We start from the raw sequence: 13,959 nt of genomic DNA, 5'->3' as shown, positions 1-13,959 counted from the left end.
GTAGTTTTGGCTATTTCGTATTCGTCGTTGGTAATTTCTGGATTAAAGACAGTTTATTAGAAATGAATGTTTCATTAAGATGGATATTATATACTTATAAATTAATAGTATTCAATATCATTATGTAATGTCTCCGTTTGCAAAAAGTGTGAGTGATAAAATCTTCAATTGGTACGATAGTCATTCAATAACATTGGCGAACTACTTAGATTTGCTGCAAATTGGGGGAGGGGCCCTAAAATGAAAGCTAGGTTCCATACCATTTGCTATGGTCTAGTTTGGAATCTATGGAAATATCGTAACAATCGGATGTTCGATCAGGCGTTTATTAGTCCTTCGTATGGTGTAGAGCAAATCAAATCAATTCTATATATGTGGGTTAAATGTAGGGAAAAGGTGGTATATGTTCATGGATAGAGTGGTCATCTTCGTCTTTTTGTATTTGATAACTTTCATACTTTCTTTCTTTCTGTTGTTTGTCTTTTTCCCCTTGATAGTTACTTACTAGTCGGGGTTTTTATTTTTATTTATAATATTTGCCGTTTCCAAAAAAATAAATTAAAATTTGTGGAGATTTTAAGTTTTTAACCTTCGGTGTAAATAGTTGATGGTTCCAAAATGCAAATACACACAAATATCTTTATATAGTTTAAATTTCTTGAAAATATTGTATATCTTTTTGTTCATAAATATCACGATATATCGGTTCTGGTTCATTCTCAAAATTTCGTATCAAAAAATCGACAAATTTAAACTACGGATTCATATTTGTCTTAAACTTTTTAATGATTCAATAATATGAACATTTTGTTAAATCATCGACGATCCATCTCCAAACCCACTATTATCTTTTATCCAAAAAAAAAAAAGATAAATAGCATTTCATTTTTAATAATATTTATTTTTACCTCCAAAAATATATTCTTAGTATATTTCATTTTATAATTTATATATTCGTCAAGCATATCCTTCTATTAATTAGTTTTTAACAAACATATTCTACCTTTTTTTTATTATAATAATATTATAAATTAGATTATCATAAAATAATAACCAAATAAACTATTTATATATAATGAATTTTATGAATTTGCATATACAATATGTATTTAATTTTTTATTTGAATAAGACACATAAATATCAAATTTTACACTTATAATTAATTAATATAATTAGGGAAGAATTAACATTTAAAGTATAATTAATTTACAAAAATAAACTGAAACATCGACTTCATTTTTTGAGAAATAAGATAAGAAATATGGTAGGACGAAGGCAAAAATTAGGGAAGAGTTCACTTTTGAATTTGAGGTGGGCTAAAAATGCTCTAACAAGAAACATCAGAAAAAAATCATATTTATTAGTTTTGTCTCGTTTATCTTTACAATGGTATGATTTTATTATCCTCTTCTACCAATGTTTCTAGTCTTTTGGTAGATATCCATATTGTTAAGGCGGAGCGAGTCCATAATTTTCATCTCACCGGCAATATGTCACATAGAGGCAATATCAATTTTTTTTATTTCATTTTTCATCTCTCCTAATCACATTTTTTAATACAATTTATAATATAAGCATATGATATAAATAGAAAAAGAAACAATGAGAATGTGCACAAGTGGAAGTGTTCATAAAGTTGAGAATGAATAATGTTGATAGAACTACCCAAAAAACCTCCCCCATAGTACCACTCTACCTTCTTGTGAGGGATAATAATTTAAAAGGTAATATATTTTTTGATTTGTATACATTTGGTCATCGAGTTTTTTTTTCCGTTAATATTTACCTTTCAACTTGTTAAACTGTACACATTCAGTACTTATGACCGGCTATTCCAGGTTAGCCGGTAAAAATGACTTAATCGGGTAATATATTTCTCATTTTGTATACATTTAGTTCTTAATATTTTTGTACACATTTCCTCCTTAATATTTTTTTGTTGCAAAATAAGTCATTTTTGTTTTTGTACTCATTCAGTACTTATAAATGATTTTTTAGATTTTTCTGACGACATTTTACGTGGGACAATCATTAATGAAGTGTTTAAGGCTTTTGATTTTTATGTTCATCACGATCTCGACTACTTGCTTGCTTAAGTCATGTATTCTGAACGTCATAATTTCTTCATACGATCTCAGAATTTAACGATCTTTATATCAATGCATTCGTATTTTAGTCTACTATAACATTTGTTTAAATTGCTCCCAGTAAAAGATATAATATTTTTACTTATGATCTTTATATCCATACATTTTTTTCTGAATGTTTGTATGGATGTTTTTTTTTATAAAATCGTAAGTAAAAATATATTACATTTTAACAAGTGTGATCTACGAAAGTTGTAGTAGACTCAAAAAACGGACACATGGATATAAAGATCGTTAAAATCTGATATCAAGAAGTTACGACGTTCAGAACATAAAACATAAATCAAACCACAATACCTACCAATCAAGCAGTCGAGATCGTGATGGACATAAGCATCAACAACCAAACTAAATCATTCATAAATACTGAATGAGTACATAAACAAAATGGACTTATTTTGAAACAAAAAAATACTAAGGACTAAATTTTTACAAAATGATAAATATATTACTTTATTAAGTTATTTTTCTCGGCTAACCTGGAATAACCGGTTATAAAGACTAAATGTATACAGTTTAACAACTGAAAGAGATAAATATAGAAGAAAAAAAAACTCAATCACCAAATATATAAAATTCAAAAAAATATATTACCCTTTTAAGTATTGTATTTTTGTGTCATAGCTATATTTTCTTCATTTATTAAAACAGATAATATTTTAATTAACGAATAGAAAGACATAATTATGATAGTAAACAGTGTATGCTTTATCTAGTTATTCTTTGTGATATGTGGTGTTCTTTTTCTTGATAATGTTTATATTGTCAATCCCACGGAAAATACGGAAAATATGAGACACCTATTTTTCAAGAAAATCATGACGATAGTGTTGACTTTTTTTTCTAATTTGGCTTGGTTATATTTATTATTATTATTATTTTCTAATAAGATTCTTTTAATTAGTAATCGGTTGTAACTTAAATTTTCATTAAAAAAAACCTTAGTAATCGGATATAATTTAATCTTTCATTAGAACTTCCAATGTCCACACTTACAACCAACAAACCAAATTTAAAATTTTACCATTTATCAACATTATATGAGAGTTTTATAAATACAAAATATCAATTTTAAATTTTCTTAAACTAAAAAACAAAAACTTTAATATATATATATATATATATATATATATATATATATATATATATATATATTTAGGGTTAGGTTAATTTGTTTTCACTATCTATTGTGCGTATGTATGATTGATTCTGAACCAATCATTTTAGTTATTTTAAGAAAGTAATTAATGCATATTACATGTTGAAGATATAATGGATATTAATTACATCTTCAGCATTTAATATGCATTAATTACTTTTTTAAAATAACTAAAATGATTGGTCCAAAATTAATCATACATGCACACAATAGATAGTGAAAACATTTGAACCTAAGTCTCTCTCTCTCTCTCTCTCTCTCTCTCTATATATATATATATATATATATATATATATATATATATATATATATATATATATATATATATATATATATAGGATTGAGTTCTATGGAAAACAAATAACTAGGGCAACATCTACTGGAACCAATAATCAAATGACACGTGTCCATTTCTTTCTCCACAAGTAATGTATTGTGGAAGTTATTGTGGAAGTTATTGTGGAAGTGATGTGTTGTCATGTTTTCATTGGTTCAAATATGTGTTGCCCTAATCTTTCATTTTCCATATAACTCTTCCCTATATATATATATATATATATATATATATATATATATATATATATATATATATATATATATAGACTTAGGTTCAAATGTTTTCACTATCAGTAATTCTCCCTTCTTCGAGTTTTCCATACTAAACTGTTTTAGTACTTTATCTAAGTAAGTGTTCTGACTAAGTCCTATTAGTCTCTTACTTCTCTCTCTTACTATCCTTATTCCCAAAATATAGGAAGCCTCTCTGAGGTCCTTCATAGCGAAGCACTTCCCGAGCCAGGACTTAACCTCCTGCAGAGTCAGGACATCGTTTCCTATGAGTAGTATGTCGTCGACATACAGAACGAGGAAGCTTACTATACTCCCACTGGCTTTGACATATACACATGATTCATCTTCACTTCGTACAAATCCAAACTTTTTGACTTTCTCATCGAAGCAAAGATTCCATCTGCGAGACGTTTGCTTAAGTCCATAAATGGACTTCTCAAGCTTACACACTCTATTTGGATGCTTCGGATCGATAAAACCCTCTGGCTGAGCCATGTAAACATCCTCGGCTAACTTTCCATTAAGGAAAGCGGTTTTGACATCCATTTGCCAAATCTCATAATCATGAAATGCGGCAATAGCTAGCATCACTCTAATAGCTTTTATCTTCGCAACTGGTGAGAAGGTCTCATCATAGTCAACTCCGGGAGTTTGAGTAAAGCCCTTCGCAACCAATCGCGCTTTATATGTGTGTACGTTTCCATCCACGTCGGTCTTCTTCTTGAAGATCCATTTGCACCCAACGGTCTTACGTCCGGGCACATTATCAACCAAATTCCAAACTTGGTTGTCATACATGGACTGGATCTCGTTGTCCATCGCCTCTTTCCATTTTACAGACTCCGGGCCTGCCATGGCTTCCTTATAACTATTAGGTTCATCTAGATTTATTAGTGTACCATCACTAATATACGTGTCCCCTTCGGTAGTAATATGAAAACCATAAAATTGGGGTTGAACTCTAACTCTTTCGGAACGTCTAAGAGGTAAGGACTCGTCAATCGGTTCAACCGGAGTTTCCTCCTCAGGTTGAGTGCCAGCGGTAGAGGTTCCTTCATCTATCGACTCTTGAATCTCTTCAAGCTCGATTTGCCTCCCACTGTCTCCTTGGCTTATGAGTTCTCGCTCTCGGAAAACTCCTCTCCTCGCAACAAAGACAACCTTGTCCTTCGGTCTATAGAAGAGATACCCAAAGGATTTATGCGGGTAGCCGATGAAAATACATCGCTCATTACGAGGTTCAAGCTTGTCGTTAGTATCTCGTCTTACGAAAGCCTCACAACCCCAAACCTTGATATGTGCCAACGAGGGAGCTTTCCCTGTCCACATCTCGTGAGGTGTTTTGGCAACCTTCTTAGTAGGGACTCGGTTAAGGATATGGGCGGCAGTATCTAAGGCATACCCCCAAAAAGAGATAGGTAGTGAAGCACGACTCATCATAGAGCGAACCATGTCTTACAAGGTTCGATTACGCCTTTTTGCCACACCATTCAACTGCGGTGTCCTAGGTGGCGTCAATTGTGAAACTATTCCACACTCCTTGAGATAATCGTGGAATTCAAGACTTAGGTACTCTCCTCCTCGATCGGATCGAAGCATCTTCATTTTCCTGCCCAGTTGATTCTCCACTTCATTCTTGAACTCTTTGAACTTTTCAAATGTTTCTGACTTTTTCTTGATTAAGTAGATATACCCATATCTACTATAGTCATCGGTAAAAGTCACATAGAAGCGGTTCCCATCCTTCGTGGTTGATCTAAACGGTCCACATACATCGGTATGTATTAGGTCCAATAGACCTTCACCCCTTTCGCACATACTTGTGAAGGGTGACTTAGTCATCTTTCCAAGCAAGCAAGACTCGCATATGTCATCTTCCCTAAGGTCAAATGACTCCAACACTCCATCCTTTTGGAGTTGGGCTATGCGCTTCTTGTTGACATGTCCAAGACGACAATGCCACAAGGATGCTCTATCCATACCATTGGAAGAATCCATGCATAAAACATCATTTCCTAAGTTATCTATAATCATAACAGTTTCATAAATTCCATTACATGGTATAGCTTCAAAATATAAGACACCATTTAGATAAGTAAGAATAGAACCATTCTCATTATTAAAAGAAAATCTAAAACCTTGTCTAAATAAACCATGAAATGATATGATGTTTCTAGCCATTTCTGGAGAATAGCAACAATTGTTCAAATCTAAAGATAAACCATTCCTAAGCACTAAAGAATACACTCCAATCTTGGTCACAGGCGACGATCTTCTGTTCCCCATGATTAGATTTATTCTTCCATGCTCCACATCCCTATTTCTTCTTAGTCCCTGCAATTCAGAACAAATATGGTAACCACAACCGGTATCAAGGACCCAAGAAATAGCATGAGATGAATCGTTAGATTTAATTGTATATATACCTGCGAAAGATGGTTTGATCTTTCCTTCCCTTATGGCTTGCAGGTAGTCTGGGCAGCTTCTCTTCCAATGCCCTATTTTATGGCAATGATGGCACTCTGCCTCCTTAGGGTTAGGACAGGGTTTAGCAGGATCAACTTTGGTCCCACTAGAAGTGGAACCATCTCGAGACTTTCCATTGCGGTGTCTCTTAGACGGAGCCTTCCTCTTCTTACCTCTTCCTTGCCCAATGGCCAAAACAGGAGCAGCGGATGGATTGGGAGTGGGTGCAACAGACTTGTCCTTTAGGTTGCTTTCAGCAACCCTAAGGAGACCTTGGAGCTTGCTTAGGGTAACCTCTTCCTTGTTCATGTGGTAGGTCATCCTAAATTGATTGTAACACGGAGGCAAAGAGTGAAGCACCATGTCGATCGCCAAGTCTTCCCCAAAGTCAACATTCAACTTGCGAAGACGATTGACATACCTTTGCATCTTTTGCAGGTGCACGGTAAGAGATTCTCCATGACCCATTTTAGCGGAAATCATGTTAGTGAAAATCTCGTAACGCTCTTGCCTCGCGTTCTGGTGGTATCTCTCCAACAAGTCTTGGTGCATTTCATACGGATACATGTCCTCATAGGACTTTTGGAATTCGGCATTCATGGTGGCTATCATGATGCAATGTACCTTCGTTGCATCACGCTCATGAGTTTCAAAAGCGGTCATTTCAGCCGGAGTAGCAGTTTCAGGGTTGATCTTCTCGAGCTTCTCATCAAGGACATACTCCTTGTCCTCATAGCGAGCAATTGTGAGAATGTACCTTATCCATTCGCTAAAGTTCGTCCCATCGAAAGTAACCTTTTGACAAAGGCTCATCAATGTGAATGAACTAGCAGCAGCGTTGTTTGCGTTCGACATCTACAAATAGAAAGGACAAAGATAGATTAGAATATGAATCCCTAATTATCACCCAATAAGAAAATTAGGGCTAGGATCCAACAACAATATTTACATATTAGAAAAGGGATGCCGTAATCTAACATCCAAACAATTTGAAGGTAAGTGAATGACGATTCACTAATTCTCCACTACAAAACATAACTTTAAGTTCTAAATGTATTGAGAATTCCTAGTTTTAGATGAGATTCATTGAAACTTTTCAATGACATGTTTAAATCTCGACATGCCCCTCTCGTTTGTGACTGGGATACCGAGGATCACAAAGTGGGTGTGAATTACCATGCAAATTTACATGGTGCCTTCATTGTAACGATCACCTATTCGATGTGCCGGCAAACCACACACACTCCATCGAACTATGATAAACAATGAATCACCCTTTGTCACCTTTGCTTAGAACCAATTAATGTGCCGGTAAACCACACACGCTCCACTAACTTCTTAGCAAGGGTGCAAAGTGTAATTTCATGGGATTGCATCAATTCAATTTTCCTAAAGTAACTAAGATTGAGAAAATTTTGAAAAACATGTAGTTACTTTGTATTTCATATTATACTTTTAACGAAGAGATGAGGTTGCCCTATCCTACCCGTTCGGCTAACGACCCTCCACCGATCAAGCAAGCGGTGGGTGTGAGTGTACACCCATTAAGCACCATTTTATAGGCAACAACCTTATACCCACCTTATAGACCGGCTTCGTGAATGAGGCCTACTAACGGTAAGACTAGCATTTTAATTATATATATATATATATATATATATATATATATATATATATATATATTAAATCTTGTAATATTATATTAGTATAGGGTTGGATTTTAAACTTGTAAAATTCTAGGGTTTGAAATTTAAATTGTCTAAATTAAACTTTTAATCACGAAACATAAATTTCAAAACTTGAGGGCAAGTTTTAAACTCTTAAAACATAGAGGATCAAATAAAAAATAATCTTGATTAACAATTAATTCCATAATTATCCATATTTGATTTATTTAATGATTTCTTGCAAAACAGTTTACCAATTTAATTAAAATAATTAATCAATTATCACATAAGGAAACAAATATTTAATTAATTGATAAATATCTTTAATTAGGTCAAGAATATACTCATATATCATAAAATCGGATTTATATTGATCTAAAATGATTAAGGCAAGTATCTCAAAGATAAACAACAAGAAATCCCGAAGTTTCCTCCTTCTGACGCTCGAACTCGCCGAGTACCCAGATGGACTCGCCGAGTTGAGCCTACTCGCCGAGTACCACCATGGGACTCGCCGAGTTCATCAGCCAGAGGACAAAAAACAATTTTTTCAGCAACAAACAAGCAATAAAAGTATGAATTCAATAGAAACCAACCTGGCTCTGATACCACCGATGGGTTTTAGCCATATAAACATCCCTATGTGCACATGCAACCCTAATGCTTGGATCTAGGTTTCTCTAATTGATCATACATTGAATCCAAGACTTCTAATGGCTAATATACAATAATAACAATATGGAATCAAAGATTAGAAGTTTACCTTGAATCACTTGCTTGATCTTGTTGTCCTTGAGGCTTTAGAGTCACAATTGTCACTCCTCTAATGGCTTACAAACACCAACTAGCAAGAAGATGATTTAGGAGAGAGGAGAGGGGAGGAAGAATTCGTCCAGGGTTTCCTTAGAGACAAGTGTGTCGAATTCCCTCAACCCATAGGGTCTATTTATACTAGCAAGGCTTCTAGGGTTTTACCCTTAAACCCTAATTTGATAACTTAAGCCCTAAGCAATCCAAATCCTTTCCATGATAAGCCTTGGACGATTTTATGGCTATCCTTAGCCCTAGAAATCGTCCACCCCTTATCCATAAAGGATATATAGCCCAAAGTGTAACTATCAAACAATTGACAGTTTATACCCCTTTATTTAATTAATCTCTTTAAGTCACCAAATTAATTCCAAATTAATTTATGACTTATATTAATCAAATAACAATATTATTATTCCTTATATTATTCTTATAATAATATTCTTTCTCTCATTATAAATCATCCTGTCAAGTTGCTATGGTGAAGGCAACCCAAAAGGACCATGCTCAACCGGGTCAAATATTTGCCTTATATAGTTGCAGCCTTAGACACTATTCCAATAGGTCTTCCATACATATGCTAAGGGTCAAACCCTGGTCTTTCATATAAATGTCAGAGGACAAACTGTAGTCTTCGATGCAAGAGTCACAAATACAACTAGCATCCTACATAGTATAGTGAAAAGACTTACCTTGAAAACATAGTCAACAGCTAACCAGCTCATATAGCCAAGAAATGTGTGTTACACTGTGGCATCCTCATTTTCACGGCCAACTTAAAACTTTTTATTTATGCTTATTTACTTTAGATTATAAAATTTTATTGTGGAATTTGTTCCCAAAACATAATTATATTTCCGAATAAACATTTTTCATTATATAAAAACCTTGGGATGTTATCGTCAATACAAATACATAAGCATAATGTCCTCCAACAATTTATTATACTATGGCCTAACAACTCCTCAAATCACTCATCAACCATTTTTTTTTCAAATCAGATCTATAAAATAAGAGTATAAAATAATCTCTCAAAACATAAATCACCAGGAGGATGTGTACGATCATGCCTTAGCCTTGCCATGATCATCTGATGTACCTAAAAACATTAAAATCAACAACTGTAAGCCAAAACTTAGTGAGTTCCCCCAAAAATACCCCAACCATAACACAAATACAATTTATGCACACAAGGTCTACAACACGAGGCGGGACTGCCACCTGAGCCTTCAATAATAAACTGGACTGCGCCCAAGCCTACAACATAAGTTGCACCGCTCCTTTAGGTCTACAGTATCAACTTGACCGCCCAGGTATCTTGGCCTTCAGCAGAAAGCAGGACCGCCTCAACCCAACCACAATATGTTGACATATGCAAACAATAATCAATAACCAACAAATACATGTAATCATACAGATCTACTAATCTAACATATCACTACTGCATAACAACATCCTATACAAAAGGAAACATAAAAAGAATATAGTGGGCCGCCATTGGTGCCTTCGACCCACGAGTAAAGTGAGGAAAACTCATTTCGCAGAACCGAAGAAGTATATTAGTGCTTTAGCTCTTCGCACTGATCAATCCCTCGAACCGACTAACACCCAGAACAAATAAATCCTCAATCAACACCCAATTTCCTCCAAGTTTGACCTAAGGTCAAACTGGTCGAAAGTCAACGATCAAAGGTCCACAAGGTCAACGATCCGTATAGTCAAAGTCAATGTCACGTCGTAACAATTCCTTAGTCACGTCGTGGGTATGTAAAGACAAACTAATCATGATTTTGGGCACCGTTGCGTCATGTCACATCCTATGTCACGTCGTGACTTCTCGTCAGAAAGCCAAATCTTCAATAAGTTCTTAATCACTTCAGACTAAGGCCCATAACCTCAGATCTAGTTCCTAAATATATTTTTAATGATCCGTTAGGATGGTCCAAAGAACCAAGATGTAGTCTTTAAGTCTTAAAAGGGCCAATAATTCATCTTTCTCAACTTAATCCATTAAGTCTAAGTCTCCAACCTAAAGATCTGAATCAAAATGATGTTCAGATGGATAAAGGACCACGATAACTTGCATGGCTAAAAGGAGAAGAAAAAGATCGATAACTTTCCTAGTCTATGAGGTCCAAGAAACCTTTCACACCGAACAAAAGATGTTGGAGTTCACTTAAATCCAAGATCAGCTATAAAATGGGCCAAAAGTGTTAGAAACCACAAATAAAGAGATCTAAAGAACTAAGGAACAAGATATGAACTTTATACTCACTATAGTCCAAAAATGGAGTGACTTTGATGGATCCAAACTTGAAACAATATCCCTTTCATATAAAAGAACCTTGTTGATCTTCAAGCTTCATCAAAATATCACCAAGAGCATCCAAAAGAGAAGAGAAGAGAGGGGAGGAGATCAAATCTTGAAAAGGGAGGCTAGGGTTGCTCCCAAGAGTTCTAGATGTGATGGATGCTAAGAAAATACCCTAAAACATCCATCCTTACCTTTAAATATGTTAAAAAAACCCTAAAATCTATGTGCTTGGACTAAACAACACTCACCTCGTGACAAACTACTTGTCACGTTGTGACAACATGCTTGTCATATTGTGAGGACGGGTTTTCACCCAATTCTACTCTAGCTTCAAACAATCATAACTTCTTCGTTTCAACTCCGTTTTTGGCGTTCTTTATATGCACAGAAAGGTGTTTAAGAGCCCCAAAACTCTATATAATTACTTTTGACTTAATATATGTCAAGATAAAACCATAATTAACCTGGATATTACTTTTCCCATCTTACCCATTTGCTTCAAAGCACACAAATCGAGGGATTAAATCACTTAACCCAACTTTATCTACATATGAAAGGGTCTAGATTCTATTACCTTGAATCCCAAGACCTTTACTCAATCTGTGTACCGCCATCCCAAAACTAGGTGTTACAATTCTCCACCCACTTAAACTGGATTTCGTCCTCAAAATCTGACTTGGTTGAAATCTTTGAAAATTGTACTAACACGGTCCAAATGCTCCTTCCAACCACTCCATATAATTAGCACATCCATATCAAACTTGAGAGACCATTAAAAACCCTATTCATAGCAAATCCCACTCAAACAGGAACTCCCAAAGCTGGATCTACTAACCATTTCCATCAATGTACTTCACAAATTTGAAAAACCAACAGTCCGAACTCTAGAGACATACCTGATGGCTGACGATCATCTACTCATCAAACATGTCCCATGTTTCGAGTTCTCCTAAAAGTTCTTAAATACATACATGACTTCATGACAAGTCATCACTATCCCACCGCTCCTACGAGCGTAACAGTGTCAATCTAGAAGAAAATCTCAGCGACATCCACACTCCCATACTCATAGGGGTACAACCATTTAACAATCATGTAATTCTTGGTCCAGGTATGAATTAATTCTAGTTATTTTCTGAAGTATTGGAAGCAACTTGATGAGTTGGGAGGCTCCAACTCGTCGAGTAGAAAGCTTTTCAGCCGCGTAGATTGGAGGACCTACTCGACGAATTGGGGACCCTCAACTCGACGAGTTGGTACTGGAAGGGAAAATCTTAATTTTTTGGGCATTGTACCCTATTTAAAGGACTTAACTTCTAGGGTTGGCCTTCTTACCAACCTTCTTGCCCAGAAGAAAACCCTATATTCTCCTTAATCCTTGTTCATTGAGTTTTGTGAGTGTTAAAGTGATTATTTGAGATATTTGAAGGAGGTTTCGAAGAGAGAAGTATCAAGCTTGGAGGAGTGAACTTTGATCCATAAACTCTACATCAAAGGCTACATCTCTGAGGTATGAAGTCATAATCTTGACATTTAGCTTATTAGGTCTCATCCCTTGTAGTTTTTGGCTTGGTTTTGGGACTTTCACTTGAGTTGCCTAAAGAAAAGAGGTTTTCATGGGTTGAGAAAGTAGATCAGGCCTTTACATGACCTCTAGAGGAATAAAGTTGCAAACTTTAATAGCCTCCATGTCCCATTCATGCAATATGCTCATCTTTAAGCCTAAAGTGGACCTTAGAGTGTGTTTCAAGCATGCATGGATGTAAGGTTAGAAACTTTATGTGCTTTGTCCACCCTTGGACATCAGATCTATAATTTGGAACGTTGTAGTAAGGGTTTGAGGGCTTAATGAGTCAAGACCTTCCTTAAATGAACTAGGGGTTGGGTTTAGAGCTTATTGGGTGAAACTTGAGAGTAAAGCTGGAAACTTTACCCTTCTAGACATCTTTATGGATAGGGATCTGAAGTTTGGAACCTTTGGATTCAAAAAAAAAGGGATTAATGTATAAAGTGGGTTGACAGACTGAAGAACTCGACGAGTTCATAGGGGAACTCGACGAGTTGGGTTGGAGTTCATAAAGATTATGATGCGAGGAATACCCTCAAATCCTGATAATATTGACCTGCGGCAACTCACTTGCACTCAAATCCCAGTCAATAATTTATATTCCACATCTATCCTAAATTACAAAAGCCAAGGAACTAGCACTATAGTTTGCTCTCCCCCGTTGTTGAACTAATCACGCTAATCTGACTACTGATCTTCCAAGCGGTACTCCTAATTCGTTCCACCGATTGCCCATAACAGAATGGCTGACAATCTAATCCATCTCAATAAGATGCGCCCCACTCATAACTCTTGGCATATGGAATGGCATATAATAACCCTTTATACTACTAACCATGCAATTACAAAGAAATTAAATCGAAGATAATGTGTTACACATACGAACACATGATTCAAAAGCATATACATATACATATATATATATATATATATATATATATATATATATATATATATATATATATATATATAAACGAGTAATAAGGCACAAGGAAAACAAAAGATAGCATACCCGAGATAGCATCTGATGAAACTCTAGCCTCCCTTGCCTGAAGCTGCAGTGCTCGGCTCCTCACTGTTGGGGCTTCTGCCCTACCCTCATGATCGTCAGTGATCCTCAAAGTAATTAGAGCAAGTACACTCACTATTGCACCCATCAACTGATGGGTCAAAAATATGGTTTATACTTTACTTTTCTAGGCAATTGTAGTTTTCGGTCTAGGACTGAAAACAGCCTTGGGTTTAATTGTATAACGAC

The sequence above is a fragment of the Lactuca sativa genome, chromosome 5, assembly GCF_002870075.4.
Source record: "Lactuca sativa cultivar Salinas chromosome 5, Lsat_Salinas_v11, whole genome shotgun sequence".
Lineage (NCBI taxonomy): Eukaryota > Viridiplantae > Streptophyta > Magnoliopsida > Asterales > Asteraceae > Lactuca > Lactuca sativa.
The sequence above is the reverse complement of the archived record's forward strand: the minus strand, read 5'-3'. Positions refer to the sequence as shown.